At 38.8% G+C, this 27,047-nt stretch overlaps 2 pseudogenes; both read right to left on the bottom strand.

Moving 5' to 3' along the window:
- Positions 1-868: 868 nt before the first annotated feature.
- On the bottom strand, positions 869-5,667 carry LOC149199052 (serine carboxypeptidase-like 26 pseudogene; annotated as a pseudogene).
- A 227-nt stretch (positions 5,668-5,894) lies between these two features.
- Positions 5,895-7,211, bottom strand: LOC149199051 (serine carboxypeptidase-like 26 pseudogene; annotated as a pseudogene).
- Between the last annotated feature and the right edge of the window lie 19,836 nt (positions 7,212-27,047).

Below are 27,047 nucleotides of genomic sequence, written 5' to 3'. Positions count from 1 at the left end.
TGACTTTGGATACCTGTAAGCACTGATGGATCATTTATCATCAGGATCAAAACACCTATTTTTAAGGTCCCTGTCTCCTACCATCCTCCGAAAATGTAGCAGCATGTTCCCAAATCTTTAATAACTCAAAGTATGGAACGCTGCTACCAAACACCATGTCTCCAGATGAGCTGTAGGCTGTATTGATGTACAGGTGTCTCTCTTCTAACATTCCCGGTCAAACTATTTATTCTGCATTGAAAACATCACCTACAGCAGTTTTGTAGCGCGCTACGAAACTGCTGTGTGATTTAAAAAACACAGTCTTCCTCTAAACTCCTCACAAAATTGAATAGCTGTTGTTGCCATTCTTCAGTTTCACCTTTTCTATGCTGAGATTCAGAATCACATTCTCTGTATCCTTCATAAGCTTAGAGTGGGTTACCTTCTTTTCCTCATCAAAGATCACCTCAAGCTTAGGCCTAACATAATTATTGAGAACTGAAGCACACAAAATCGATGCCCTTTTTATATTTTTTTATCTCTGTCTCATCTTCCTGACTGACCTTAACCAACTGTAGTCCCTCAACCAACTCAATTTCCTTAATCTGTAGCTCTTTTTCTAAGAAGCCATTAATACTCTTTGACATCTTCTGTGTCATCTTATCTTCTAAAATAGAAACCAACAACTGCCGCAAATCAGAGCATGTGCTTTGCTCTAATGATTCATGTGTTTTTAGAACCTTGCAGTGCAAGGCCTTTAACATTTTTCTCTTTGTACCATCCACGACAATGATTGCAGATTTGAGATGTTTCTGCAGAGTATCTTTGGATTCTGTGTCAGATGCATTTTCTAATCTTACCTTCCAAAAAGGAAATAGATCACACTTTATGGAACAAACAGGGCACAAAAATTCACAATCAATGTTTCGCTACGTTTGTCTAAGGGAACTGCGTGCCCTGCTCCTCTAAATGTCAGATATGTTAATCCTTGGTATTGTATAAACCATCCTGCCACTTGTCTGTCATGGAACCACGGATGCCATTGTTACTTTATGGGCAAATGTAATGCATTGATGTTATCTTTCGTGGCAGTTACAGGTACTCTCCCATCAATATCTCCACTGTAAACCCAAAACTTTAGACCACTTTTGATAAGTTTTGTGTAGATTGGAAGAACTAAGAATATTGTGTAATTATATGCATTGAACACAGAATTGTTGCAGACTGCCCATTTGAAAGGAATCTTTGTAAAATTTGCGTGAAGAGCTTCTTGAATATCAGGCCTGTTGAAATATTCATTTGTGTATAGTTCAAAACAGGGGTCATATCCACCGTATAGGAACCCCAATGCCCTCCTCGAGACCTTATTTTGTGAAACTGTAAGCTTGTCTCTCGTCTTTACTCCTGAACTCGAGTTCTCTAGACAACGAGGTGCATAGATATTATATATGTCAATCTCCTGATAGTCGTACATCACCGAATTCACAGCGTTTTCGCATTCATCTGTCCAGTTGTACACTTTGAAATTGCAAATGCTCTTGATCAGATTATACTTTTGATCAGAAATGATAGCATGGGTCCAAGCATAAGCTACTATTCCTTCCCAGTCATGGAACTCATCCGTTTCAGGATTGCCCACAATGAAGCCTTTCAAATTGATGGAAGTGTATTTTGAGTGCTTGTGGCTTCGGTCATGGATAAGCTCTGCAAGCTGAGGTACATAATGGCCTGCATAGCTTTCTCCTCCTATGTAGAAATCATGGGTTTTATACTGTGGGAATCTCTGTAACCATCTCAGAAGGAATTAGTATGAATCCTCAGCAGTAAATTGATCATCCGGCGCCAGCAAATCAGAAGTAGTATTGGTATATGAAAATCCCACACCCACTGGAGATTCTAAAAAGAGAAAATTCGCTTCTCTGTTCCAGGAATATCTGTTCAGGGAAAAGCCTGTCCCATTCGTTTTTACCAGAAACAGACCTAATTCTTGTGTTGCTCCATAGCCGATGGATGAGCATCCAGGGCCTCCATTAAGCCAGAGAACCAAAGGTTTTTCAGAAGGCTGGTCTTCTGCTTCAAAAAACTAGTAAAAAAAACTCTGCCATGCCGTTCATCCTGTAATTTACTATAGCACCATGGAGATGTAAAACCAATCCAATGGCAGCCGTTGCTAAAGCCGAAATGTTTGCAATCGGGAGTCATCCTAATCCTATATGAAATTAACGACGCCGAACCCCTTTTCTGGCAAAGAAAAACAAATGTCAACCAGGTGTCTATGTTCTCTGTCGGTGGAGGAACTAATGCACGAACAGCTGGTAATGTTTATGAAATCTCAACATCTCGTTTGGTTCCTTGTATTCGGTCAATACACAAAGATTAGAACATGAGGCGCATACTTAAATGCAAATACATTTCATTTGTCAAAAACTCATCACTGACACGAACATGATCCCACAACCATGAATTCCCAATGTACTTGGAGATGATATATGCACCACCACTTAGTCGATAACCAGCTTCATATATATTTGCTACTTTTCCAACATAATTAACCTAAGTTGGGATCAGAAGGACTTCATTGACTTGAGAAAAGCGATTGTCCCAGGAAAGGATCTTCAAGGTATTAGCCTCAGGGAGAGCACTGAGCAAATCTGTGTTGCTACAAACGAGCTTAATGCACTTCTTCCTTGAAAACGCTGTCACTGCTCTCATCTGCATTTCTGGAGGGAAGCAAAACTCTGTACAATAGGCATGCTAGGATTTGGGCCTCCACTGAAAACTCGAACAAATCCCCAATTTCGTAGCACGCTACGAAACCACCTAAACAGGTAGCGCTGCGAAACTGCTAAAAAAGAATTCATGCGCTGCGAAAACACCCTGTCTTTAAGCTAGGCTAAAAAATTTTGGCAACAGAATTTTCAGTGATAACAGTGGCTCCACTTGGGATAGTGTGCCCTTGTGGTACACTAAGAACTCGCAGGTCCAGTGCCTTATCCATTTATGACAAACAGAAATTTGCTTGACAAGCATGACTGTAGGAGAAAAAAGGCTACATCTACTGAAAAATGCTCAGTTGACCTTGAGCTTATTTGCATTTACCTATACCTACCTACCCTAACAATTTCAACTTCCTTCTGCTCAATCAATATGAAATTTCCAATGTAGCCAATCCTCTGTTTTATCTGATACTTGATTTCTTTGACTGCATCGGAATTCAGAGCCAATATGATGGTGTGATGACCGCTGCCACTGAAATTGTCTCTGATCTTTATAAGTAAACTGAAACGCTGGAGAGTAAAACTCTTCCATGTAATCAGCTATAGGATCCCAGAATACACGATCAGCTTGATTTTTCTTGTAACTTTCCGGCTGTGCAAACTGATCTTCAACAACAGTGTTCAGTTCCTCAATCGTGAAAGAGAAAGGGACCAGCATTCTCTCCTTGCGTTCTGCCATAGAAAACTTCTGAAAATAATGATCATGATCATGAAAATTATATGCCTGAATTTGACCTTCTAAACCTTCAATGTCTTTCTCAATGTCTTTGGCAAATTCATCAAAAAATTTCATCTTATCCTCTGCCTTGCAGTCAAAGGATTTTAGATATGAGGACAAGGACAAAGAAAAATATTCATTTGTTTCTTCTTTGCTATAATCATTATTCCATTGCTTAAAATCTTCAACTGAGGGAGAGTCTGCCACCAACTCTGACCTATCTATCCATTCCTCCAAAAACATGAGCCAAAGGTCTTGAAATGACTTAATGGATTTGGCAGGAAAGCATTCAACCCACTGTTTGCATTTCCCTTGAAGTGAATCATAGAATAACCTTATACAAACATCCTCATGTTTAACTCTAAGAAGCTCTAAAAATTCACAAAAATCTGATATATGCTTCAAGGTTAAACTCAAATCTTCTCCGTTGAATTTGGGACCATTCCTTAGAAAATATGCATCCTTGGGAAAATGATTTGGGAAACCATGAATTCCTGAGAAATCTATGCATGCATACCTTGAACTAAGAATGGAAGCTTCTGGGTCCTTCATAACTCCAGTGGAATCACCATGAATGTATGAACATTAAATTCTTCAACAATGGAGTTGCCAAGGTAGGTTTGCAGCCTCGAAAACCACTTTGAACTCCTGCTACCTTCAGAAATTCAATCTTAAAACTTCGGGAATGAGTAATCATCAGGCTCCCGGCAGACGCAGCAAAATGTTATCACAAAATCGTGTACTAAGGGCTGCTACTTAGCAAGATCTCATGCAACTATTTCAAACCAGGCTTTATACTAAGGCTTAGCCTCCTTAGTCAGAGAGGGCTCTCTCACAGATTTTTGATATGAATTAAGAACAAGAAAAGATGGCTAACTCTTCAAACAGTACATGGAAATAAACTGGTTGGAACAACAAAATAACATTTCTTCCATTGGGCTCATGGAGTCAAACACCTCTACAGTAAACTATTAACTACTCAATCATGGAAGCCAAGGCATATAATGTTTAAACACTCAGAACATTTCTCAACAAGAACCTCAAATCATAAACATACACAGGAAGTCTGAGCACTAGGTGAATTCAGAGTGATTTCATATCTATTGAGCTGTAAAACAGAAAGGATAAAGACAAAACCACATATATTCTGAGCCTTTGAACACAAGATGAATCTTGGGAAGAAAAAGTAATTTTTCTATTACTGTCAAAATTCTTTTACATTAGCCAATATAAAAACTCTGTTTTTTTCATAAATCTCCAACCCTACTTACATCAGAGTTTCTCCTATATATAGGAAAACAAAACTAAAACTACCTTGAGTCTCCTCCTCCAGCATGAGGGGAGCTCAATGATCTATCATTAACTAACCTTATCTATTTTTAAACAAACTCATTAAATACATAAAGTATTGAGCTGTAATTACAAAGAGTCCTAATCACACTAAAACTCTAACTTCATCTCCTCGTATGCCTGATTCCTTTCTTGATCTTTGACAGCTGTCTTTTGTTGGTTAGGCTCAAGATGATTGAGCTACAGATGCAAGGAATGCTGACTTTGGATACCTGTAAGCGTTGATGGATCATTTATCATCAGGATCAAAACACCTATTTTTAAGGTCCCTGTCTCCTACCATCCTCCGAAAATGTAGCAGCATGTTCCCAAATCTTTAATAACTCAAAGTATGGAACGCTGCTACCAAACACCATGTCTCCAGATGAGCTGTAGGCTGTATTGATGTACAGGTGTCTCTCTTCTAACATTCTCGGTCAAACTGTTTATTATGCATTGAAAACATCACCTACAGCAGTTTCGTAGCGCGCTACGAAACTGCTGTGTGATTTAAAAAACACAGTCTTCCTCTAAACTCGTCACAAAATTGAATAGCTGCTGTTGCCATTCTTCAGTTTCACCTTTGCTATGCTGAGATTCAGAATCACATTCTCTGTATCCTTCATAAGCTTAGAGTGGGTTACCTTCTTTTCCTCATCAAAGATCACCTCAATCTTAGGCCTAACATAATTATTGAGAATTGAAGCACACAAAATCGATGCCCTTTTTATATTTTTTTATCTCTGTCTCATCTTCCTGACTGACCTTAACCAACTGTAGTCCCTCAACCAACTCAATTTCCTTAATCTGTAGCTCTTTTTCTAAGAAGCCATTAATACTCTTTGACATCTTCTGTGTCATCTTATCTTCTAAAATAGAAACCAACAACTGCCGCAAATCAGAGCATGTGCTTTGCTCTAATGATTCATGTGTTTTTAGAACCTTGCAGTGCAAGACCTTTAACCTTTTTGTCTATGTACCATCCACGACAATGATTGCAGATTTGAGATGTTTCTGCAGAGTATCTCTGGATTCTGTGTCAGATGCATTTTCTAATCTTACCTTCCAAAAAGGAAATAGATCACACTTTATGGAACAAACAGGGCACAAAAATTCACAATCAATGTTTCGCTACGTTTGTCTAAGGGAACTGCGTGCCCTGCTCCTCTAAATGTCAGATATGTTAATCCTTGGTATTGTATAAACCATCCTGCCACTTGTCTGTCATGGAACCACGAATGCCATTGTTACTTTATGGGCAAATGTAATGCATTGATGTTATCTTTCGTGGCAGTTACAGGTACTCTCCCATCAATATCTCCACTGTAAACCCAAAACTTTAGACCACTTTTGATAAGTTTTGTGTAGATTGGAAGAACTGAGAATATTGTGTAATTATATGCATTGAACATAGAATTGTTGCAGACTGCCCATTTGAAAGGAATCTTTGTAACATTTGCGTGAAGAGCTTCTTGAACATCAGGCCTGTTGAAATATTCATTTGTGTATAGTTCAAAACAGGGGTCATATCCACCGTATAGGAACCCCAATGCCCTCCTCGAGACCTTATTTTGTGAAACTGTAAGCTTGTCTCTCGTCTTTACTCCTGAACTCGAGTTCTCTAGACAACGAGGTGCATAGATATTATATATGTCAATCTCCTGATAGTCGTACATCACCGAATTCACAGCATTTTCGCATTCATCTGTCCAGTTGTACACTTTGAAATTGCAAATGCTCTTGATCAGATTATACTTTTGATCAGAAATGATAGCATGGGTCCAAGCATAAGCTACTATTCCTTCCTAGTCATGGAACTCATCCGTTTCAGGATTGCCCACAATGAAGCCTTTCAAATTGATGGAAGTGTATTTTGAGTGCTTATGGCTTCGGTCATGGATAAGCTCTGCAAGCTGACGTACATAATGGCCTGCATAGCTTTCTCCTCCTTTGTAAAAATCATGGGTTTTATACTGTGGGAATCTCTGTAACCATCTCAGAAGGAATTCGTATGAATCCTCAGCAGTAAATTGATCATCCGGCGCCAGCAAATCAGAAGTAGTATTGGTATATGAAAATCCCACACCCACTGGAGATTCTAAAAAGAGCAAATTCGCTTCTCTGTTCCAGGAATATCTGTTCAGGGAAAAGCCTGTCCCATTCGTTTTTACCAGAAACGGACCCAATTCTTGTGCTGCTCCATAGCCGATGGATGAGCATCCAGGGCCTCCATTAAGCCAGAGAACCAAAGGTTTTTCAGAAGGCTGGTCTTCTGCTTCAAAAAACCAGTAAAAAAAAACTCTGCCATGCCGTTCATCCTGTAATTTACTGTAGCACCATGGAGATGTAAAACCAATCCAATGGCAGCCATTGCTAAAGCCGAAATGTTTGCAATCGGGAGTCATCCTAATCCTATATGAAATTAACGACGCCAAACCCCTTTTCTGGCAAAGAAAAACAAATGTCAACCAGGTGTCTATGTTCTCTGTCAGTGGAGGAACTAATGCACGAACAGCTGGTAATTTTTATCAAATCTCAACATCTCGTTTGGTTCCTTGTATTCAGTCAATACACAAAGATTAGAACATGAGGCGCATACTTAAATGCAAATACATTTCATTTGTCAAAAACTCATCACTGACACGAACATGATCCCACAACCATGAATTCCCAATGTACTTGGAGATGATATATGCACCACCACTTAGTCGATAACCAGCTTCATATATATTTTCTACTTTTCCAACATAATTAACCTGAGTTGGGATCAGAAGGACTTCATTGACTTGAGAAAAGCGATTGTCCCAGGAAAGGATCTTCAAGGTATTAGCCTCAGGGAGAGCACTGAGAAAATCTGTGTTGCTACAAACGAGCTTAATGCACTTCTTCCTTGAAAACGCTGTCACTGCTCTCATCTGCATTTCTGGAGGGAAGCAAATTCTGTACAATAGGCATGCTAGGATTTGGGCCTCCACTGAAAACTCGAACAAATCCCCAATTTCGTAGCACGCTACGAAACCACCTAAACAGGTAGCGCTGCGAAACTGCTAAAAAGGAATTCATGCGCTGCGAAAACACCCTGTCTTTAAGCTAGGCTAAAAAATTTTGGCAACAGAATTTTCAGTGATAACAGAAGGAAAGGAAGTTGAATTAAGGGGTTTTGCAGGGAAACCAGGAAAGATAATCAGCTCTAATGGTATGACAAAGCTTCTAAAAAAGGAGCAAAGAGGTGTAATTGCACAATTATGTTCGCGAGATGTTTCCACATTGGAATCATCTATTTCTCCAGATCTCCAAAAAGTCCTGGACAATCATTCCAAGGTATTTGAGACTCCCAAAGGTCTCCCACCTATGCGTGATCATGATCATGCTATTCATCTGATTCCAGGAAGTGTTCCTCCAAACATCAGGCCGTACAGATATCCCTATGTCCAAAAAAGTGAAATTGAACGTATGGTTGCAGAAATTTTAGAGGCGGGTATAATTCAACCAAGTCAAATTTCTTTCTCTGCTCCAGTAGTATTGGTGCACAAGAAGGATGGATCATGGCGCATGTGTCCGGATTACAGGGAGCTCAAAAAGCTCACTATTAAAGATAAGTTTCCCATTCCTGTCATTGATAAATTACTGGATGAATTGCATGGATCAATTTACTTCACCAAGTTGGATCTCCGTTCGAGATATCATCAAATCAGAATGAAGATTGAAGACATTCCGAAAATGGCATTTAGAACTCATGAGGGTCATTATGAATTTTTGGTCATGCCTTTTGGCCTTACCAATGCACCTTCAACATTTCAAGGTTTGATGAATTCAATTTTCAAACCATTCCTTAGAAAATTTGTGTTAGTATTTTTTGATGATATACTAATCTACAGAAAGTCTTGGAAGGAGCATCTTGAACATGTTGACAAGGTGCTACAACTATTGGAGGAGAAACAATTATTTGCAAAAAGATCCAAATGTTTCTTTGGAGTCCGGGAGGTGGAATATTTGGGTCATATTGTTTCTCATGAAGGAGTTAAGGTAGACCCTAGCAAAATTAAAGCCATTAAGGAATGGAAAATCCCCACATCCATAAAGCATCTGCGAGGATTTCTTGGGTTGATAGGGTATTATCGCAAATTTGTTAAGAATTATGGGAGAATAGAAGCACCTCTAACAACATTATTGAAGAAAGATGCATTTTCATGGACTCCAGAAGCAACAAAGGCCTTTGAACATCTTAAAGAGGCAATGTGCCAAGCACCGGTCTTAGCTACACCAGACTTCAAAAAAACCTTTATTGTGGAATGTGATGCTTTAGGAAATGGAATTGGTGTTGTTCACAAAGATGTTGGGTTATGACTTTGAAATCATCTACAAAAAGGGGAAGCAAAATGTGGTGGCAGATGCACTCTCAAGAAAGGATGAGGATGTGGAAGCATTGTTGTGTGCCATTCTATTATCAAACCAGATTGGATAAACGAAGCAAGGGAGGAATGGAAGAATGATGAAGAAGTGTGGGCACTTATTCGAAAGCTACAACAAGATTTAAGTACGTCTGATACATTTAGCTGGCAAAATGATTCGTTATGGTACAAAGATCACTTATACCTCTGTAAGAATTCCCAGCTGAAACAAAAGATTCTTATGGAATTGCACACTTCTCCCTTAGGAGGGCACTCAGGATTTTTAAAAACTTACCACAGGGTTAAGAAGGAATTTTTTTGGGATGGCCTTAAATCAGATATTCAAAAGTTTGTGGCGGAATGTTTGGTTTGCCAACAAAATAAAGTTGAAACAGTTAAGACACCGGGTCTATTACAACCTTTATCCATTCCAAGCCAACGTTGGGAGGAGGTTTCAATGGATTTTATCACAGGTTTACCCAAGTCTGAGGGAAAGAGTGTAATCATGGTGGTAGTTGACAGACTTACCAAGTATGCACACTTTTGTGCATTATCACATCCATTTAAAGCTAGTACAGTTTCTACTGCATTTATGGAAACAATTCAAAAGCTACATGGAAACCCAAAGATTATTGTAAGTGACAGAGATCCCATTTTCACTAGAAATTTTTGGACAGAATTATTTTCTTGTCTTGGTACTCAGTTATCTCATAGCTCATCTTATCATCCTCAATCTGATGGGCGAACTGAGATATTAAACAAATGTTTGGAAGGATATCTTTGTTGCTTTGTATCTGATAAACAAACACAATGGGTCAAATGGTTGCCTCTGGCTGAATGGTGGTATAACACTTCCTTCCATACAGCAACAAAAACGACCCCATTTATGGCACTTTATGGGTATCAACCACCATCCATCACATCATATTTAAGAGAAAATTCTAAGTTTTAGGCAGTGGAACATCACATCGAACATCAACAACAAGTCCTCCAACTCTTAAAGGATAACCTCGTGTTGGCACAAAATAGAATGAAACAACAGGCAGATCAACATCGCAGTGAAAGAAGTTTTGATGTAGGTGATTGGGTATTCCTACGGCTACAACCATATAAGCAAATGTCCCTAAAGCAAGTTAAGAAGGATAATAAATTATCACCAAAGTATTATGGTCCGTACAAGGTGCTGCAAAAGATTGGTACTATGGCATACAAATTGGAGCTTCATGCAGCTTCTCAATTGCACCCAGTTTTCCATGTTTCATGTTTAAAGAAGGTTATAGGCGACAAGCTCCCAGTTCAAAAAATATTGCCAGAACTTGACGAGGAAGGAAAAATTATATTGGAACTGGAAGCAGTCACAGCAACAAGAACTCGACAGCTACGAAATTGATCAATTTCAGAGTATCTTATCAAGTGGAAGAACTTATCCACTGAAGATTCCACATGGGAGGATGAGAATTTTATGCAGAAGTATCCAGAACTACTCAAGCGTTGAGGACAAAACTTTTTTGAAGGAGAGGGGCATGTTGGGTCCCTATAATACTAGTGATTACCCCATTACTATTGTAGTTATACCCCTTATTTATATTGTTGTGCCCCTATTACCCCCATGTTGTTATTTTTGTGCCCCATAGAATCCCCCTATTGTTATTTTTGTGGCTTTATATGATTATTGTTAGGTCGGCTGGGTTATATTGTGACTCCTTAGACTCCTATATATAGAAAGGAGGTTTTGTCATTTGAATCATTCAAGAATTGTTCATTTATGTAATGTAAAGGAGGTTGCCCCCTCGAAGAGGCTGAATTCTAAGGCGTTGATCTATCTTTTCTATCTTTTCTTGAGCTGGTTTCATAACAGTTGCAATAGATAGTGTTGACACCTAATCCTTGTGATTGGGTGAATTTATGTAAATAAATAAATTAGAAATATGAACAGTCATCGGGAGATGAGTTGAACAGTCTCTCCCTCATGTATATAACAAAGACCTACCTGATGGAATAGGACACACAAATCATTTTTTCCTTATGGAGTTACTGCTTGGCCTGACATGGTATTAGAGCCAAATCCTTTTTTTAGCTTTTATGTCCTTTGTAACTCCCTATTCTACTCCTCTTATCTCCATTCAAAGGCGTTGTCGATATTGCCATTTTCCCTGTCTAATGTCTGTCTCAATTGCTATTTGTGTAGCCTGAATGTTTGACTACCTGAATGACCTGCTCCACCCAGTGCTTGTATGTTTGTCTGTAATTCACTGTCCATAAAAGTTGGTGTCAATGGTCTGACACGTTCCTTGCAACCTCCCCCTTCCCACTTCCCTTCACTTCTTTTCTCTGCATGCCTTGCCAGGCTGCCCTGTTGTTCATTGGATTCCTCTCTTTCTTCTTTTCATTTCCTGAGGTTTTGCTTCGCAGGAGGAATTTGGGATCTCAGTCTTTGGCAGCTCTGTTTTACTGATTAAGCTGCCAAATCTCGTTTGGGTGGTTAACCTCATATATCTGTTCTGCAAATTTTGGACCTGCAGACAATTTTATTTTGGGTCACCAAGTTCATTTGGGTTGGCTGGAATCTGCCATAGGCGGATTTCTGGGACTGTTTTTTTTTTCACTCTTCGGCTCAAAATATATTGTTTATGCTACTGAAAATATCTTCCCCACTGGGCATCTTGCACATGATGCATGGTCGAGGATGGGTGCCTTGCAAAGGATGGATGGTTGAGAATGGGAGGAGTTTTTGGCCACTCTATACTATGGAAGAGTTGAACGCTGGACGCTGATATATTTGAACATTGTCACATATACGCTATTTTGAATGCTGTGAGTGTGGAGTATCTCAATCAAAAATCCCGCCGACAGTTGTTGATGTTGCATTGACTATGCAATGCATTGGTTTCTATGGTGAGTACCATGCAAATTGACTATGCACTATCCAATTTTATGAGGACCAAATAGTGCTTTAAATTTTGAGAAAAAAAATCCCTTTTATGAAGACCGAATGGTGTTTTTAAATGGTGGATTTATATGACGTTTAAAGCAAAACACTTATATGGGTCACATGGTAATTGTGTTTTTTAATATAAAGGGGACATATGGCATATACATATATAATGGTGGATTTATATGAGGTTTAAAGAAAAACACTTATATGGGTCACATGGTATTGGCGTCCATATTGGTATATAAGGAAGAGATTTGAAATCTTTTGAGAATGCTCTTTTGAGTACAATTTTACTGTATATTGGCAGAAGTATTTTTCTATCAGCAAAAGTAATTTTTTTTACAAAATGCATTCAATCATATCCATGGTGGGAATAGTTCTCACTGGCAAGGAGAACTATCCTGAATGGTCCTGGATGATAAAACACACCCTCATTTTCAATGAGTTGTGGAAAGGAGTGTGTGTCAGAGACGGAGACAATGAACCAATACAGCCTACCTCAGACAAAGAGCTCGTCATTTGGGAAAACAAGAACAACAAAGCTTATGCATTAATTGCAGCATTTGTAAATGAAGAGGTGAGTTGCCATATTTTGTCATATTCAACTACCTTTGAAGCCTTACAAAAGCTGAAAGAACTCTATGGCTCACATTCTGCACTTGAAGTTGTTCAACTCATGATTAAACTCTTCACTCTTGAACTACAAAATAATGATCCTCTTTCTCTTTCATCTGAAGTAAAGTCTATAATGCATGATATTGAAATCCACTAAGGTTGAATTGGATATTCCTCTTATTGCTTTTCTCAAGGCACTTTATCCTACTTACTCCAATTATCTTGAGTCATTGCAAGCAAATGGAAATCTCAAAGATTTAACCTTTGACTCTCTTGTGAAAAAGTTTGCTGAAAGAGAGAAAGCTTTTGGAAAGAAGCCAGCCCCTGAATCTTCTGAAGAGGTTGTGTGCCTTTCTCATAAAGAAAAGAATCCTGCTCAAGATTCCACAAGAGGAAAAGGTGGTTGAAGAGGAAGAGGAAGATATTTCAGAGGCAGGGGGGCAGACATTCTCAAGGAGAAAAGGCAGATTTGCACTGCATACGCTGCAAAAGAAATGGATCACATGATGCCTCTACATGCAAGCTACCATGGGACAAAAATGAGTAGAAAAGAAACCAACAGAAAGGTAAAACTGATGATACAGATAAAGGTAAAGCACCTAAATCCGCTCACTATGTTGTGGCACAATGTAACATTGGAGTAAATGAAGATTGATTTAATGCTTCACTTTCTTCTTGGAAAAATGATTGGTTTCTTGATTCAGGAGCAACCTGCCACATGACTTATAGAAAAGATTATTTTGAAGATTTCACTGACAATGTTGATGGAGCAGTATACTTTGCAAATCAATCAAAAATCAAGCCATCAGGGCTTGGCACAATCAGGCTTAAACTGCCTGGTCTTCTAGACTTTCTTCTGCATCGTGTTCTATATCTCCCACAGCTCAAGAGAAACTTGTTGTCCTTGGTCCACATCCACCAGCAAGGTCACTCCATTCATATGTTTGATGGCAAGTTTGAGGTAAGAAAAGCATCTGATCACTCACTTGTCATGAGGGGAATAGAAGAATAAAGGCTTCTCAAGCTGCAAGGAACCTCCACTCATGCACAACATTTCTCATACAATTCTCATCATGAAGAAGGTACACTTCCATCAAGTTTATTATGGCATGCTAGATTTGGACATTTGAACTATGATAGTCTCCACTTGTTGAAGAAAAATGGTGTTGTTGGTTTGCCTACAATTCCTAGAAAACTTAAGCAATGTGATGCTTGCATTCTAGGAAAGCATAGCAAACAGTCTTTTCATAATTCACATTCAAGAGCACATAGAAAACTTGAACTCATTCATTCATATTTATTTGATCCAATGCCTATTCCTTCTGCAAATGGAAATAAATATATCATGACATTTATTGATGACTACACCAGAATGTGTTTGGTTTATTTATTGAAGAACAAATCTGATGCTTTTCAAACATTCAAGAATTATCATAAATGGATTGAAAATGATGCACAATCTCATATTGGGTCTATTCGCACTGATAATGGAAAAGAGTACACCTCAAATCAATTTGAAAACTATCTTCACCAACATAGGATCAAACATCAAACAACTGTGCCTTATAATCCCCAACAGAATGATGTAGCTGAAAGAATGAATAGGACAATCTTAAATATGGTACGATCCATGCTCTTCTTCCAGAATGTAAAGATAATGTTTTGGGTTGATGTTGTTCTATGTGATGCATATATAAAGAATAGATGTCCATCTAATGCTATTAGAAACAAGACTCCTTATGAAATGTCGTATGGACACGTTCCTTCGGTAAAGCATCTCAGGGTCTTTGGTTCCACCTGTTATGCCTTGATACAAAAGTTACATAGAAACAAACTTGGTGCTAGAAGTCGCAAGTGTTTCTTCCTGGGGTATTCAAACACCTCCAAAGCATACCGTCTCTATGATGAAGTAAATAAAACGTTTGTTGTATCTAGAGATGTAATTTTTCTTGAATCATCCAAAACTGACAATGTTGTTGAGCAGCAACTTGATCGCTTGGTTAGATTCGCAAAAGCAAAATCATTTCAAGAATTTGATAATCAGATTCCACATCTTGAAGGGGAGATTCCTATACTAGATCAACATGTGGAATCTTCTTCTGAAGAACACTCTCCCCCGCATGAAACTCCAACAATGGATGATGCTTTAAGTGATGTAATTGATAGAATTGGGAGACTCAATCTTGATTCAGTTCCAAATCAATCAACGGAGTAGCTTGGACCATCTGAGAAAGGTCCCCCAAAGTGGCTGACAAAGACACTTGAAAGTGTTCATCTTGATGAAGTTGGAAAGACAGGAACCAGAAATTCAAACCGGAAAAATGGAGGTGATGTAGATGACTCTAATTCACCTGTTGATATGGATGTTTCTTATGATTGTGAATTGAACTTGTCTACAGATTTTGAACCAACTTCCTTCAAAGAAGCTGCTTCTCATGAGGAATGGAAAGAAGCGATGCAAAAGGAGTATGATCCCCTCATAAAGAACGGCACTTGGAAGCTGGTTGATCCTCCATTAGGAACCAAACCAATTGGCTGCAAGTGGGTCTACAAGAACAAGTATAAAGTTGATGGCTCACTTGACAAGCACAAAGCTAGGCTTGTGGCAAAAGGTTTTTTACAGAAGGAAGGGGTCGATTATGAGGAGACTTTTTCCCCCACAACAAAATGGGCTACCATCCAGACACTCTTTGCACTAGCAACTCAGAACGGTTGGAAATTCCATCAAATGGATGTAAAAACTGCTTTCTTGAATGGAGATCTAAAAGAGAATGTTTTTATGTCCCAGCCTGAAGGATTTTCTGTGAAAGGACATGAACATAAAGTATGCAAACTTGTGAAGTCCTTGTATGGCCTCAAACAAACACCGCGAGCCTAGTATGAAAAACTAACTGAGCATCTTCTGAAACTCAATTTCAAACATTTTGATCTTGATGATGCAACTTTATTTGTCAAGAAAGTTGGCAAAACAGTTGTATATCTTATGGTATATGTAGATAATCTTTTGATGACAGGGAACAATGAAAGCTACATTGCATCCATAAAGAAGGAATTGGGGAAAAGTTTTGAAACGACTGATTTGGGCTATGTTCATTACTATCTTGGCATTGAAGTAACACAACATCCAAAGTCCATATTTCTTTCTCAAAAGAAATACATTGGAGATCTGTTGAACAGGTTTGGCATGACAGAGTGCAATCCTCTTACTACTCCAAAGGAACAAAACTTAAAGCTCACATCTATTGAAGGAAAAGAATTTGAGGATGCAACAAAGTATAGACAGCTTGTAGGAAGTCTCAACTACCTAACTACTACCAGACCAGACATTTTGTTTGCTGTTGGAATCCTCTCTAGGTTTATGCAAAAGCCTTGTGAGGGACATTGGTCTGCTGCAGAAAGAGTTCTAAGGTACTTGAAGGGAACTCAAGACTTTGGAATCAAGTATACACAGGTGGACGACTTCAGCTTGATTGGATACTCTGATTCAGACTTCGATGGAGACAAAGAAATTGGTGTATCAACTTCAGGATATGCTATGAGTCTTGGATCAGGAGCTGTCTCCTGGAGATCACGCAAACAATCAGTTCCAGCAGATTCCACAATAGAAGCAGAATACGTGGCAGCAGCTGAAGCAACAAAAGAAATTGCGTGGCTCAGGAAAATTCTTGAAGATTTGCAGGTAAAACAAGTACAATCAACTCCACTCATGATTGACAATACCTCTGCAATAAAGTTGGCCAAGAATCCAAAATTCCATGATCGGACGGAACACATCAATACTAAATATCATCTGATTCGACATCATGTTGAGGCCAAAACAATCCATCTCCATCATTGTTCCACAAATGAGAAAATTGCAGACATCTTCACCAAAGCGCTTGGAAGAGAAAAGCTTGAACGATTCAGAATGATGCGTGGACTCACCAACATCCCTTCAGATTAAGGGGGGGAATGTTGACACCTAATCCTTGTGATTGGGTGAATTTATGTAAATAAATTAATTAGAAATATGAACAATCATCGGGAGATGAACTGAACAGTCTCTCCCTCATGTATATAACAAAGACCTACCTGATGGAAAAGGACACACAAACCATTTTTGCCTTATGGAGTTATTGCCTAGCCTGACAGATAGCAATGTGATTGCCTTGCAGTTTGATGAAATAGACTCATCCTTGTTGTCGGAGGAGATGAGATGGAAAAATACGAAGGGCCAGAATGGTGATGCCTTGTCTGTATGAGGACGGTCTCAGAATAGAAACAAACTAAATCCTTGAGTGGGAGATCTAAATCTCCAGTAAAACCTGTAAAGGTGTGCTGGAAATGCCGAAAGGAAGGGCACTTCAAAAAGGACTGTAGATCTAAAACTCCCAAGAAAGGAAAGGGATATGATGATGCTCCTTCTATAGAGGCAAAATCTGCCTCATATGAAGGTGGGGATGTGTACTTGGCTTCTACTTCAAGTACAGATGTAGATCATGAGGCATTGTTGATTGAATGAGGTGCATCCTATCACTTCACTCCCCACAGGGAGTGGTTCTATGAGTATGATAAATATGATGGTGGTGATGTATTCTTAGGGGATGGTAGGAAGGCTAGAATCGTCGGTCGTAGAAAAGTAAAGTTGAAGTTGCAAGGTGGAAGTATTATAACACTTTCGGGTGTTCTGCATATTCCTGCATTGGCCAGAAATTTGATTTCTGTAAGCAAGTTGGATGATGCAGGTGTAAAAATAATGTTCGAGAAAGATGCCTGCAAGATGGTTCGGGGAGAACTGGTATTGATGTGAGGAGTTTAGATTGGAACTATGTACAAGCTTCAAGGTAGCACTATTATTCATGGGTGCAATAGTTCTATGGTTCCTGAAAGTGGAGCAAAAAATCTAGTGGTCTTTGGAGAAAATACCATGCTATGGCATCAAAGGCTTGGAAATATTGGAGAGAAGGGCCTTCAAATAATTCATGGTAATGGTATGGTAGAAGGTATGTCTTATTGCTGTATAGATTTTGATTTTTGTGAAAAATATGTATATGGGAAGCATAATCGAGGGAAGCATAATCGAGTGAGTTTCCTCTCTGCTACTAAGAGGTCGAAACAAATATTAGAGCTTGTGCAGAATGATGTGTTTGGACCTATGTCGTTTCCATCACCTGGTAATTATGTGTATTACGTACCATTTATAGATGACTTCTCAAGGAATAAATGGATATATTTCCTCAAGAAGAAATCTGAAGTCTTTAACAGGTTTAAAGAATTTAAGGCTCTGGTGGAAAACCAGACAGATAAAATGATAAAGGTGTTGAGGACAGATAACAGTGGAGAGTTTTGCAAGAAGGAATTTCAAGAGTTCTATAAGAAGTGTGGTATAGCACAATAGAACACTACTCCATACACACTAAAATGGAGTTGAAGAAAGAATGAACAGGATGTTGATGGAAAAGGCAAGAAGCATGCTCAGTGGTGTCGTCATAGGACAGGAATTCTGGGCAGAGGCGGTGGAGAGTGCATGTTACCTAGTCAACATATCACCTTCATCAGCATTGGAGAATAAGACTCGACAAGAGGTATGGACTGGTAAGAAACATTGTCTTTAACATTTGAGGGTATTTGGATGTGATGCATATGTACATGTTCCAAAGGAGAAAAGAACCAAGTTGGATAGTAAATCTAAAAGGTGCATCTTTATTAGGTATAACGATGGTTTAAAATTTTATAGTCTTTGGAACCTAGATACAAGGAAGGTTGTGTACATCCACGATGTTTTGTTTAGATAGGTGAAAGATGTTATTAAACATGAAGTTCTACCAAAGGCACCTTAGAAGATAGAGTTTCAGCTAAAGGAGGAGGAATCAAACTCTACAACAGAAGAGGAATCAAAAGATGAAAAGCCACAAACTCCAGCTATGAGAAGATTAGCTCAAGAAAGAAGGCATCTAGAAAGGTATAGTCCAGCTACTTTCTGTTCAAATTTTTCTTTATCTATTACTGATGATGCTCCCAAAACTGTCAGGGAAGTAGTAGATTCAGAGGATGGAAAACTCTGGAAAGAGGCCATGGTTGATGAAATGGAATCTTTGCACAAAAATGAGGCTTCGGATCTGGTGGAGTTGTCCGCTGGAAGGAAACCCATTGGTAGCAAATGGGTGTTTAAGAAGAAGATGAATGCAGAAGAAAAGGTGGAAAAATACAAAGCTCGGTTGGTAGCAAAAGGTTATTCCAAGGTGCCAGGAATTGATTTTGGTGATATTTTTTCTCCTATTGCCAAGGTAGCTTCTATTAGATTACTTTTATCTTTTCTGCTGCTTTTGATTTTGAGGTAGAACAAATGGATGTGAAGACAACATTTCTTCATGGGGATTTGGCAGAAGAGATCTACATGAACCAACCTGAAGGCTTTGTGGTGAAGGGTAAGAAAGGACTGGTAGGCACGTTAAAATAGTCTATGTATGTGTTAAAATAGTCACCAAGAATGTGTTAGCAGAAATTTGATACATATATATAGGGACTTGGCTTCACCAAAAGCAAAGAAAATTAGTGTGTGTATTTTAAATTAATTGGTGATCGTGTTATTTATTTGGTCTTGTATGTGGATGATATGTTGTTGATTGGAAATAACAAAGAAATTATCCAGGAATTGAAGACCCAATTGTCCTCCAAATTCGACATTAAAGATATTGGTATTGCAAACTATATTTTGGGCATGGAAATTAAATGAGATCGGGCAAAGAGGAAGCTCTGGTTAAACCAGAGGAAGCATGTCGATACAATATTCCAGAGGTTTAATATGCAGGATAGTAAATCAGTGAAGGTTCCTATTCCCGTCGGTGTAAAGTTATTTACTGAATACTGTCCCAAGACACAAGAAGAGGAAGAGGACATGTCCTATGTTCCATACACAAGTGTAGTTGGTAGTCTTATGTATGCAATGGTATGTACTAGACTAGACATTGCACATGCAGTGGGAGTATTGAGTATGTTTATGTCAAAACCAGGGAAGGATCATTGGACAACAGTGAAGCGGGTTTTCAGGTATTTGCGTGGCACTAGTGATTATGGTTTATGCTACGAAGGAAGACCACGATTCGATAGAGTTTTGGACATCCATGGATTTTTTGATGCAAACTGGGCTGGATATCTGGATCAAAGAAGATCTACAAGTGGGTATGTATTTAACCTATTTGGAGGTGCAGTTAGTTGGATGACCAAGAGATAATCTGCAGTGGCACTTTCAGCTACAGAGGCAGAATACATGGCAAGTTCCACTCATGCAAGAAAGGAACCAATTTGGTTGCAGATATTGTGTTCAAGTATGGGGTTGGTACAATGAGTTATAATGATAGACTATGATAGCCAAAGTGAAATTTTCTTGGTAAATAACCTTGCTTATCATTCGAAGACAAAGAAAATTGATGTTCAATATCACTTTGTGAGGGATATGGTTAAGGAAAAAAAGGTGTTGCTGATAAAGGTGGACACTTTGAAGAATGCTTCAGATGCATTGACAAAGTTTGTGAGCACTGAGAAGTTTTCCTAGTGCAGAGAAAAAATGGGCATTGTAGGGTTAGACCAATGACTAAGCTCTCCTGTGGCCCCTTGTGGAAATAAAACAACAAGTGGGAGAATGTTGGTTGTGTGTTATATTATTTCCACGAATAGCCCCATGTGTGGGGGGACGACAACGCCAAATGTTCGTTGCGTTGGGCACAACAAGGGGGGTGGAAACCTCCCCTATCAGGGGGTTTGAGGGGGCGTTATCCCCCTCTATGAGGTCCAGGGAAGCACCCCAAGGAAAATTATTTTGGACCCTATATTAGGTGGGTGTACCTACCTATGGTTTTGTGTGTGGTTTTTGCACATGGTTTTGGGTATGCTGGTTTTCTTCCATGGTATTCTATAGATCCAGTCAAGGGAACTATTGTTATGTTCTATTCCAAGGTTTATGGATGCTTCGACATGTATATATATGCATTCTAAAATTGAAAGGAATATAATGCAAAATCAATCTAGTAGTCCCAGTTTTGGGATCCAAAGGAAAAACTCTGTGTATATTTGTTTTATGTTTTATGCTCTCGCCATTGTTTATTTTCTATTTTTTAGAATTTGTATGCAGGTAATTTTTGTACAGGGTTAAAACCTACAGGTTGCTCAGCTGGGAAGTTTTTCTGAAAATTTCTAAGTGTGAGATCAGTGAGGTCAGTGACGAACTTTGAATCTGATCACACACTTAGAATATTTTGATGACATGAAACATAGATCATCCAAACACATGAGAGAAGCATTTCCCTTTGTGCGATAGCTTTATGAAAAGTTATGACAAGTGTGAGACTTAAGATAAACTTTGGGATGACCATGACGACACTTCTGTGACAATGCTCGGAACTTTGTGAATGAGTATGACAGATGTTTACATAGTTAGGAAAATTCATATACATACAGACAGACCCTTAAAACCATCATAATAAGCTTGTAAACATTGGGCGACAACCAAACATGCCAAAAGATGATAGTTTACCCAGAATGAAAAAGGGAAGAAAATACTTCAAGAAAGCTCATGAAATAAGCTTCGATGTTTGCAACAACAATGTACAAGACCAAGGAATGCTCCTAAATTGAGTGTAAGCTAAAATTTTAGAGGGTGTTGTAGCAACTACAACACTTGGTGACTCACTGGTTGAATTCCAACTTCTCTATCTCGGTTAACTTATTCTCTGTAGGGCTTCAGTTCTTTAGGGAGTATTGATTCATCTTACAGATTATTTTGATATTCCCACATACCCCACAAATAGACATGGTCCCCATTATGCCTTCTCGGTTGAACACAACATAAGATTCAACGATATCACAATGTTTCGATTTGGGAAGGGTAGTGCAGCTCATGAGCTTAAGATTTCCAGAATATAATTTTTCATCTCTGGTGTTGCTCCACTACCAACAGGCCTAGACAGTACCCTGACGAAGTCACGCAGGAACACAAACATTTCTCCGCTACCAGTGAGCCTAGACTAGAACCCGACGGAGTTGCTTGCTTCACCTTTACTTATTTATTTTAAAGAGGACTGTGAATTAGAACTTATTTATTTTGGGGCAGAAGAGGGATCCTGACTTATTGAGAGCAGGAGGGGTTATTCCTTTAGAGAATCATATAAAGACATCTGATTTAGGTTTTCTGTTTATATTTTTCCCCTTCTTTGCTTCTACTAGTTGGATAAGCATGAAGACACTGAAACATAAACACTAAGTGTAGGCATGAGGTTTTCAGAAGACATTGGTTCATGGTTGGACCAAAAATCTCCTTATAGATGGATTGTATTTTCCTTAAGAACTTCATCGGACAAAATATATAACCAACACAAGGAAGATGGATAGAAGGTTAGCCAAATTTTGAAGTGTCACAAGACTCTTTAGAGTTTGGCCACACACATACTTAGAAGCCACAACATGTACATGCAAAACACTTATTCACATGACGAAAACAAAACGAAACTCAAGCAAACAAGAAAGAAAAGACTATGTACATAGTGTAGGGAACAACCCCAAATCTTCATTGGAAGTAATGTTTTAAGTCTTGGACATTGACAAGGAGAGATTCAATCTTACCGTCAAGTGATTGAAGACAATAAGTGTGCTAGCCAAGACTTTCGTGCACTCTGAATGGATGAATCCACAGGGACTGAAACTTAGTGTGTTTTCCTTTGTCCTCATGGGATTTATCCCACTTCAAGAATAAGTCATCCACACTGAAGTTATTCTTCCATGTAAACTTCTTATCCAACCACCTCTTGATATGACTTTGTTGAAGTGAATTTTTTTTCTTTTTCTTTCAACCTTTCTTCTTGTAGCTTGCGAAGGGTGTCCATCCTATGCTGCACTAACAGACACGACTTGCCTTTGGATTATTGTGAGAGTTGGAGGGTAGGCAAGTAGATGTTGGGTGAGAGGATGTATTATTTTCATATACTAGGAAGTAACAGGAGGTGTTTAGTGAAGGCTTCGGTGTGACTCGGTCAACCCTTAAGGAAATTACCAAAGTGAAGTGCCATTTTTGCTGCTTAGAGAAATGGTCTTTTTGATAATGTGGTTTAGGTTCTTTTTCATGGATTCAGGAATACCATTCCCTTGTGGATAATAATTGGTTGAATGTTTCAATATAATACCATTTTCTAATGTAAAATTGTAGAGTATTAATGACGATAAGTATGTTGCATTGATGAAAATAAGTGAAGTAGGACTACCAAACCTAGAAATCATGTTTTGTTGCAGAAAGATAATAACTTCTGGATCACTCACCTATTTGGGCGAAACTACTTCTGTCCACCGCGTGAAGTAATCTGTGGTAGTAAGGATGTAGCAGTGCTGCTTTGATGAATGCGAAAATATTTCTCCAATAATATCCAAGCCCCACTATTGAAAGTGTTCTTCCACCGCAATGGGCTGCAATGGGGAAGCTAACTTCTTATTTCTGCTAGCACACATATGAAAGACTGGACACTTGCAGGAATAAGCATGAGAAACTCTTAATAATGTAGGCCAATAAAAGTCAACCCACATGACCTTATGCGCTATTGTGTTGCCCACAAAGTAACCCCCGGCTAGTCCATCATGGAGATCACACAATACCTTTTCTAAATCATGTGCTTTCAAACACCTAAGCAGTACTCCATTGTGGTGCTTCCTGAAAAGCACCCCATGCACCAATAGATAGGATAATTCCTTAATTCTAAGTTCCCTCTTATGACATGGGGAAAGGTAGGAGGGCACGGTGTCATCCTGAATGTATTGGCGCACATCAGCATATCAAGAGTTTATTCTCATAGTGGGGAAGGCGCACTCAACATTGTACATCTCAATTTATTTCTCCCATCTTGAAAGGCCTTCTTCTTCTTTTGCGTTCATTACTTCTACCGCTAGTTGACAAATACCATGGCCCTTGATTGTGTGAACTGGATTGATCTCTAGATCATATTCTTGCAACCCAATCATCCAGTTTGCTCTCCTTTCACCCATCTCTTATTGAGCGAGCAATGATTTGAATGTCGGGTGCAGAACAAAGATAATGCAATGATTATTCAATAGATAGGGTTGAAACTTCTTTACCGCCTTTTATACCACATAATCTTGTTTATCGATGACGGGCTAGTTAATTTCCGGTCTTTGCAGACTGGCGCTCATGAAAGAGATAGGTCGCTCATTTTTCAGATCATCCTTTTGGGTGAGTATAATGGTGAGAGAAGTGTCAAAAGAAAAGGTGTAGAGAAAAAAATATTTGTTGAAGTTTGGGCTATAAAATGTAAGTGCTTCTATGAGAGCCTATTTAATATGGGAAAACACATCCTTTTCCCTTTTATCCCATTTGTAAATTTCATCCTTCCTCACCATTTCCTATATTAGCTTAACAATTTGGGTGTAATTAGAGATCAACTTGCGAAGGAAAATGATTTTCCCCAAGAAGGACTACATAGCCTTTTTGTTCACTGGGAAGGGAATCTACGTGATTTCTTTGACCCTGTCTGGGTCTATCTTAATCCCACACTTGGCAATAATGTGGCTCAAGAGATTACCCTCAGAAATTGCGAAGATACTTTTCTTGGGATTTAAGGATATCATGTACTTGCAACATCAACCAAAAGTTTTCTTTAAGTGGCCTATGTGGTCTAACCTCTATTTAGAAAATATTATTACATCGTCAAGATAGACCACTATGCTCCATCCAATTAGTCTGCGGAAATTGATTTCCATTGCATGTTCAAATGTTGCATAAGCATTGATTAACCCAAACAACATTCACCTGAATGTGAACGTGCCCCACTTCGTGTGACAGGTGGTCTTAAGTCTGTCAAGATCCAAAACTAAAACCTGGTGGTATCCTGAATAAATTTCTAGCAAAGAAAACATTTTTGAACCTGATACTATTTGCAGTGTTTATTCCATGGATGACACGGGGTAGTTTTCCTTGTCTGAGGCACAATTGATATTTCAGAAATGGACACATAAGTGGATTTCCCCATACTTCTTTTTCACTGGGACCAAATTTGACACACAAGTTGAGTGTCGCACTGTTACAGGTCTATTTGGGCACATCACTCCCGACATTCAGATCAGTACTATTAGGGCTCATCAAACCCTAATTCAGTTGTTACATGCCCTAGAGAAGTCAACTCATTGAATGCTTCTTTCTATGAAAGTTTCCTGGCCTGAAGCCTTCCTAAAATGCCTCCTTGGGACACCAGCGTAGCCCAAGCCTTGAGACAGTGCGCTGCAAAGTAGGTAGGCCCACTGTGGCTTGCATTGTAGTGCACTTAGGACCTCTTTAGCGTGCGCTGGGCGAGATTGAGCAAAATTTTCATAGGGTTCTAGGAATATTCCTTCATTCTAGATGATTCTAGAAGGTTCACATCTATGATCTCCTCCTATGAGCTCGAAATTGGATAGGCTAAGGATCCATTAACCTCCTATCCTCTCATCCCTTGCTCCATGGAAACTAACTCTAAGTTTGGAAGGCCATTCAATGCCCTCATTTATGACAAAACCACCTCCATTTCCTATAAATTGAACACTCATCATAGTGATCAAGGGGCTAGAATCTGAAGTTTGTAAGGAAATTATGTTGGTTTGAGAATTGAGTTCATGTTAAGCAATGTTATGCTGCTAGAGTAGTGTGCTTTTGATGTGGTGAGGGTTGGACTGAAGCTGGAGGAGTGGCACAGGATCAAAATGTATTGGGTGATACTCTTCCTTCTACATTAATAAAGAGTTTATTCCTTTTCTCATATGATTGTTCATATCTGTGATGATTATGTGTTTCAATGTCTTCAATTCCATTGTTTTATAGTAGATAGATCATGTATGATATGATCGTTTCTTGTTTTTTTTCTCTTGATACAGGTACCAATTGAGCAAGTTTAGTTCAAGTGGGAGTGACAGGAGCGATTCAAAAGAGATCTAGGAAGTGAAAGACTACGAGTAAGTTCCTCCATCTCATCTATATTATATAAGAAAAGGTTAAACTACTTTCTTTTTGTTGTTCTAGGTGTAGTCATCCACCTAGGGAAAATGTTTTTATCCATAGATGAAAATTCCATATAACATGCACTCTGTATATGATCTAGGCATCCAACAATTTCCTTAACTCTTTCTAAATAAGAGGATCAAGTGTTGGCTTTACTTTTCTCATTTTTTTTTGTAAATGGATTGGCCCCTTCTTTTATTGTTATCACATGTTGGATGATTTGCATGTCATCTGTTTTAAGCTCATCGTATGTCCTTGCAAACACATCTCGATACTGCTTGAATATGCGGATAAAGGTTTTCCGCTCTTGTGGTGTACAACAAGTACCAAGATTGACATACTTTAGATCATTTTTTCCCCAAGTTAATCTTCTCGTGCGACAATGTGGAACTGTGGGTTTTAACATCAACAGGTCCCCGAAAGGGATTTTGTAGGTCATCAACTTTTCCAATGATACCACACCCTTTGGGATGAGATTTCCTTTATTTTCACTAGCTGTTAATCCTGCAATGCCTTTTCATGCCCGCCTTCATCGATCACTGCATCTTTGAACACATCAACGTTCGCCATGAAGCACAATATCTACTGGTCATCATAAAAATTATGTAAATTAATGATATTATCGGGGACGAATGGCTTATAATTTCAACAGAAAAATTGTCCCTCAATGGTGACAACTTAGCAACAACATTTTATAATGCATTCACAACTGTGTTACACATTCTTGGAATAGAAATGATATTAAAAGATTGGAAGTGTGAAATCAGATGCCATACCTCTTGTTTATAACGTCTAAGATGAGGTGACACACAATGTATGGTATTGCATACCTATCACACCACAATTTTTGAGTCACATTCTGCTTTCAAGATGGAAACATTGAGGTCAATGGCTCTTTGCAAGCCCAAGATGAGTGCTTCATATTCTGCAGTGTTGTTCGTGCACTCAAATTCCAAGCAGCTAGATATCACATGCTTTCTCTATAGTGGATCTATTAATATGCAGCTAGCTCCAGAGCCCTCCTGTGTTTTGGAACCATCGAAGTACAAAGTCCACATATCATATGTATAGGGACTGAGAACTACACTAGTACTATTATTACTACTACTAACTATACAAAGTTCATTTTCACCAGTTGGACTAGGAAGGAGCTCCAAATGTGTATCTGCTGGTACTGGGGATGGTTATGCAAGATAACACCCCAGTTTGGTTTCCAAGAAGCAATTTTCGGAGATTAGTTCTGTGAAATCCACTAGTTCATTCTGTCCATTCAAGGGAGTGACAATATGTTTCA

The sequence above is a fragment of the Pinus tabuliformis genome, chromosome 2_1 (genome assembly GCF_031772625.1).
Source record: "Pinus tabuliformis cultivar Carrire ecotype Pingquan chromosome 2_1, CPIR1, whole genome shotgun sequence".
NCBI lineage: Eukaryota > Viridiplantae > Streptophyta > Pinopsida > Pinales > Pinaceae > Pinus > Pinus tabuliformis.
The sequence above is the reverse complement of the archived record's forward strand: the minus strand, read 5'-3'. Positions and strand labels throughout refer to the sequence as shown.